Raw genomic sequence first — 6838 nt, 5'->3', positions numbered from 1 at the left:
CACATGTCCCAATTTGGGGTTCAGAAATATAGTCTCTATAGATAGGTTTTTAATGAAAGGAAAGACAAATGATCCTCTAGTGGTGAAGCCGGGAAGGGATTTGCAGAGGATGCAAAGTTAAGCTGGAGGAAGAGGGGGAAGGGCAGCCTGGGGGTGGAAAGGAAGCCAGTGCCCCCCACCCCCACCCCTAGAGACTGGGAGGAGAGCTGGGGGCCAGGAAGGGCTGTTGGGAGGGGCTCCTGGCCTTATAGTGAAATGTTCCCTGAGAAAAATCCTTCTGACAGTGGCACGCAGGATGGCTTAGGGGTGAGACCAAAGGACATGACCTGAGGCTTTGTTGGATCCTGGATAGTGTCTTTACCATTTTGGGGCGGGGGCTTGGGGGGCAGGGATGGCACCCGGCTTTTCATGGCCTTTCCTGTCATAGAATGGCCATTCTCAGTCCGCATTCAGTTTTGGTTGATCACTCTCCCAGGGGGGTTGTCCCTTTTAATATGTATTTCAAATGCTGCTACTCTCTTTCTCACCAGGGCACATTGTGTCCTGTAGTTCTGTTGGCTTGTTCTCTCCTGTAAGTGGCATCTCTGCCTAGATTGCTGTTTGGCAAACTGTGATAGTGATCAGGGGGCACTAAAAAATACCTGCCACAATAGATTGCACATAAAGTGCCGAGTTTAATGTTTTGACATACTGGGATCTTCAAAAGTTCATGGAAGTGTGCAATAGGAAAATGTTTTGTGCCAAAACAAACTGACCTTTGTACAAATTGTTTTTATTTATTTGAAAGGTAGAGATAGAATGAGAGAGAGAGAGAGAGAGATCTTTCTTTCTCTGATTCATTCCCTAAATGCCCAAAACAGCCAGGCTGAAGCCAGGAGCTGGGAACTGTATACAGGTTTCTCATGGGGGCAGCCAGGACCCAAATACTTGCACCATCATCTGCTGCTTCCCAGGTTTTACATTAGCAGAGAGCAGGAATCTGGGGCTAAAGCCAGGACTCAACCCAGACCTGCTCTAATATGGGATCCAGGTGTCGCAGTGCCGTCCTGAGTGCTGAGCCAAAACCTGCCTTATCTTTTAACTGCATTTTCCCACACACATTTTAAAGTACGTGTGTGTGTGTGTGTGTGTAACCAGCACCACACAGTCTGGAAGATGTGTGTGTACGTAACCAGCACCACGTAGTCAGGATGATGTGTGTGTGTGTAACCAGCACCACACAGGATGATATGTGTGTGTGTGTGTAACCAGCACAACACAGTCAGGATGATGTGTGTGTGTGTGTTTGTGTAACCAGCACCACGCAGTCCGAAAGATGTGTGTGTGTGTGTGTAGCCAGCACCACGTAGTCAGGATGATGTGTGTGTGTGTAACTAGCACCACACAGGATGATATGTGTGTGTGTAACCAGCACAACACAGTCAGGATGATGTGTGTGTATGTGTGTGTGTGTATGTAACCAGCACCACACAGTCTGGAAGATGTGTGTGTGTGTGTGTAACCAGCACCACGCAGTCCGAAAGATGTGTGTGTGTGTGTAGCCAGCACCACGTAGTCAGGATGATGTGTGTGTGTGTGTATGTGTAACCAGCGCCACACAGGATGATATGTGTATGTGTAAGTAGCCAGCACCACAGTCAGGATGATGTGTGTGTGTGTGTGTTGCTGTGACTTCACCAAGGTCCAGAGCCTGGCTCTCAGACCTCTTGGTCCTTCACTGGGACCTCCTGCTGGGCCAGCATTTCTCAGTCTTGAATCTTCTGATACACACTGATTAGGCCACGGTATTTAATGTGCACCAAGTATACTCAGCATCTGTGTTGACCAGAGCAGTACAGTCTTTTCCTAGAGACCACAGGAAGCAAGATTGTCAGAAAGTGACTTGGAGATCATGGGCTTCACACATGGAGCTGGCTGGCTCAATGGGACACTTAGTGACTCTTGTCTGAGATACCTCACCCACCCATGCTGCTGCTGCTGGCCAGCGAACTGGGTCTCCCCCAAGTCCACCTTGAAACCCTAACCCCCAGTATGACTGTATCTTCAGAGGGAGTCTTTTAGTACTAAGTAAGGTAATTAAGACCATGAAGGTGTGGTCTTAACCCCATAGGGCTGTGCTCTTATGAGATCCTCTTCCCCACTCCTGCCCTGCTCCTCCTACCACCACGGGAGTGAGGACACAGCCTGAAGGCAGCCGTCTGCTAGCTGGGAAGAAAGTCCTCCCCAGAGCCCACTCATGCAATGTTGCTGTGGATTTGTTCTGAGAGGAGGAGCATGGTGGGGGCAAGAGGTGTGGAGTCACCACACAGACCCCAGGAGTTGGGTGAAAGCAGGCCAGAGGTGAGCAGCCTATAGACTCGTTTATTTCAATTGGTGCAGCAGCTTATATAGCCGAGGCAGCCAATCTGGTCAAGGGGTGGTCTATGCCCTAACCAATCACAGCCTGTTGCCAGGCAGTTTCTGAAGCCATCCAATCACAGACTGTTGCCAGGCAGGCTCCGTTGCCAGCAGCTATCTTGGCATGGCCTTCTCATTCCACCAACGCGACACCCTGATTGCAGACCTCCGACCTGCAGAGATGTGAGGAAATGAGCACCTTGGCGGGAGCCACCCAGCCTAGGGAGTTTTATTATCAGAGCCTGAGCTAAGACAGCCACAAGCACAGCATAGCAAACTGGGTTCTGTTTCTCTCAAAACTGGGCCGCTTGTCTCCAGGCCAGTGCTTGCGTGGGCCCAGTCCCCTCTCTTGAGCTCTACTCCTCTTCCTGGTTCCCTCTTTCAGCAGTTGACATTGCCATCTACCTGCCACTCAAGACGGGAACCTAGGAATCATGCCTGGCTCTTCCTTCTCCCTCACTCCTGCAGCCAGTCAGTCACCAAGGCTGCCACCTCCATGGTCTACAGGTCAGCCCTTCCCATCCAACTGGTGCTACTTGAGTTGAGGCCACCATCGTCTCTCTCCTAAATGGGTCTGGGGTCTCCTCTATGGTAGCCTCTGATGAGTTTTCCTCCCAGCTGTCAGAGGACTGTTCTACAAAGTAAATCTGACTGTGTTGCTCTGAAGTCCAGACTTCTTAACCCAGCTTTCCTTTCTGCGGCCTTTTTCACACCACAATCTGTGCTGTGGTCATGCTGAATCCCCTGTCTTGTCATTTTCTGGTTTGGCTGTGTTTAGAAAGTTCACACATGCTAGTCCATTTGGAACATTTTTCTTGTTTAAAATGTTTACATCGTTGTTTACATTTTGCAAGAATACTTAAAAAGATATCTATCTACCTTCTTCAGAGACTTTAAAAAAAAGATTTATTGATTGATTTTAAATGCAGAGTGACAGAGTGAGAAAGAGAGGACAAAATCTTGATTCATTCTCTAAATAGTTATAATAGCCAGGTTTGGACCAAGCCAAAGCCAGGAGTCAGAAACTTCATCTGGTCTCCCACATGGGTGACAGGAGCTCAAGCACTTGGGCCATCTTCTGCTGCTTTTCCAGGCACATTAGCAGGAAGCTGGATCAGAAGCAGAGTAGCTGGGGCTTGAACTGGCACTCTGATGGGGGTTGTGGGCATTGCCAATGGTGGCTTAACTTGTTGTGGGCATTGCCAATGGTGGCTTAACTGTTACATGTACAGCACAGTATTGTTAACTGTGGGACAACGTGGTTCAGTGGATCTCTAGAACTTACTCATCTTACATAGCAGAAACCTTACACTTTACTGCCCTGAGCCACCCACCTGTCCTGTCGAACCCTGCCACCTTCCCATGGGAGTGCCATGTGTGCACTATATTGTGGTCCACATCTGCATATGGCCACTTGCTTCATTGTGTGTCTGACCTTCTGGCTGTAAACCCTTTGACGGTCATCCTCACCACCTAGAAGTGGGCCACACATAGAAGAGAGGATTAATGAGTTACTTCTCAGACTCTCCTTTCTGTGTACCCAATTCTGAGCAGTCCCTTTTTAACTTAAATTCTTTCTTTAGAAATGTTCATGGAATGAGGGAGCTAAGGGGCTAGGTGTTTGACACAGCAGTCAAGATGCTGCTTGGGAGGCCCATGTCCTGTATCAGAGTTCTTGGATTTGAGTCCCAGCTCCACTTCCACCTCCAGCTTCCTGCTGATGGCACCCTGGGGGCAACAGAGGATGGCTTGAGTACTTTGGTCTCTGCTGACCATAGGGGAGGCCAGGATTGGGTTCTAAGTTCCTGGCTTCAGCCTGGTCCAGCCCCAGCTGTTGTAGGCATTTGAGGAGTGGACCAGTGGATGGAAGATGTATTTCTCTATCTCTCTCTATTGAAATACAGATAAATAAATAAGAGCAGATGTTAACGGAATAAAATGTAGTGGGGTTTTTTCTTTTTCAGGAGCCATTCTGTCTTCTAAGGTGAGAGCTTAGTGCTGGTTCATACATTTACTCCCCCAAGGGTGGTTTATCACTCTGCCCCGGTTCTGAGAAACCTCCTTACTGCCCCCTGCAGGGCCATTCACCAGTCCACAGGGCAGTGCCAGCTTCCTAGAGGTGCTGTTACGCTGTGCCAGTGCCTGAGCACTGCCTCCCCATCACCTGATTCATGCTCGGTGCTGACTCTAACCAAAACCATCTCACCCTAAACTGCCAATGAGACAGGATCCCTCCCAGCCGCTGAAAGTAGCAGCGGGGATGGGCTGGGTGGAGAGTGGTCACACAGTCAAACCAGAGGTCTAGGGATGTAGTTCTTGCCTGGGCCACTGTCCACTGAGGTTGCTGGCAGCTTCCGACCCACGGCAGACACAGGCAAAGCAGCCGGAGGGTCGCTGTCCCATGTCACTCGTGAGCAAGGCAGATGCAGTGTTGCTATCCCACGTCACTCGTAAACAAGGTGAATGCACTGTCACTGTCTCCTGTCACTCACAATCGAGGCGGGCAGAGCCCCAGTGTCCCACCTCCCTCATGGACAATGTGGCCATGGTGTCACCTTTCCACGTCACCCACAGACAAGGGGACACAGTGTCCCCTTTCCGAGCCCTCTCACTCATGGACAAGGCGGCTGCAGCGTGATGCTCCGGGTCCCTCACGGACAAGCCGGCCCAGCAGGCAGGCGGGAAGAGAAACATTAGGCACCAAGGCTTCACTGTGCCCTCTTGGAGGTGACACCCATCATCTCCAACCACACTGACTGACAGTGAGTAATGTGAGGGGACTGCGAGGAGCAATCCCACTGGTGCCAGGAAGGCGGGAGCTGGACAGATGGGTTAGCTGCCCTGCTGTCCATCACAGCGTGCGTGGGTAGGAAGGAAGCCAGCGGGGGACTGCTTCGTGCTTGATGTGTGCACTGCTCCTGCTCTGACACCAGGTTCACGGCACACGTGACCCCAGTGCGAGGCTGCAGCAGCCCACTGTGGAGGAAAGGTCAGGCTTGGGAGCAGGGGCCGGAGGAGGAGGTCATCCATGAGGAGTCTGATAAAGAGGCCAGCAACATAGAGCCAGGGCAGCAGAAGGGACCTGAGGAGCACAGAACCAAGCGCCATGTCTGGGCCACCTCCCTCTCCCACGCTCAGGTGAGTTTTCTGTGGCCTGACTGCATGTGAGGTGTCTCTCATGGTGTCTTTGTTATTCTTTAAAAAGATTTATTTATTTGTTTATTTGACAGACAGAGTTAACAGAGAGAGAGTGAGATCTCCCATCTGCTAGTTTACTCCCCAGATGACCGCGACAGCCAGAGCTGGGCTGATTTGAAACCAGGAGCCAGGAGATTTTTCTGGGTCGGTCTCCCACATGGGTGCAGGGGCCCAAGCACTTAGGCCATCTTCTGCTTTCCCAGGCCATAGCAGAGAGCTGGATCAGAAATGGAACAGCCAGGACTCAAACTAGCACCCGTGTGGGATGCTGGCACTGCAGGTGGCGGCTTTACCGCAGCGCCAGCTCCCCCTCATGGTGTCTTAAAAGTGCCACCCAGATCCTGATGGGACTCAGTTATGTTGGTGACGGCCACACGTGGAAAGCAGTACTGGGTGCAGGGAGCCGGCATAAGGGAAGGCTGTCTGGGGCATCCAGTTTGGATCTTACCAATTCAGTTACTCAGGAGACAGAAGCCACTGGGGGAAAACATTTAACACAGAATTGCTTCCTGGATGTTAAAGAACAGAAAAAGCAGAAAAGGGGCTCTGGGGAAAGCACGGAAGTGGCGGCTGCAGGAAGCACAGCCACTCCTGGGACAGCAGCGGGAGGCGGGAGCTGGCGGCTGGGAGGAGGGAGCACTGCTCCATCGCTAATGCCATCCCTGAGCTGGGAGAGTCAGGAGAGGGGCCTCGCGGACCCGGACCAGCACTCCAGATCAGAGTGCTGCCGGCTGGTGGAAGACTGGGTCTCCAACCCGGGAGCAACTGCAGGTGGATTCAGCTGTGATGTGTGCAGGTAGCACAGCTGGGTGTAGGTACTCACAGAAACAGAGCAGGCCCCTCCCTCCTCCGGAGCCCTCTATTACCGGAGCCTAATGGCGAGGTGGAGTCCCAGCCCTGGTATCTCAAAGCAAGAAGAGAAAGGTGAGTTTGAAGCTGAGAGACACAGCTCCCTGACTGGCACATATAGACTTCCTTCAAGAAGAAAAATGTGTTTAATACACTCTGAAGCAGCAGATTTTTTTCTATTAGCAAATTCTTCCTATGTGGAAAATTCCACTGTGGCCTGAGAATAAAACTGTATGATTTCAATTCTTGTAAGTTTGTCGAGGTTTGTGTTATACCCCAGGATGAAGTCTGTCCTGTTATGTGTTCCCAAGGAAAGAGCAGGCCCCCTCCTCTCCAACAGAGCCCTCTATTACCCTAGCCTAAAGGCGAGGTGGAGTCCCAGCCCTGGCATCCC

Source organism: Lepus europaeus, chromosome 13 (assembly GCF_033115175.1).
Source record: "Lepus europaeus isolate LE1 chromosome 13, mLepTim1.pri, whole genome shotgun sequence".
Classification (NCBI taxonomy): Eukaryota; Metazoa; Chordata; class Mammalia; order Lagomorpha; family Leporidae; genus Lepus; species Lepus europaeus.
Note: the sequence above shows the minus strand (reverse complement) of the source record.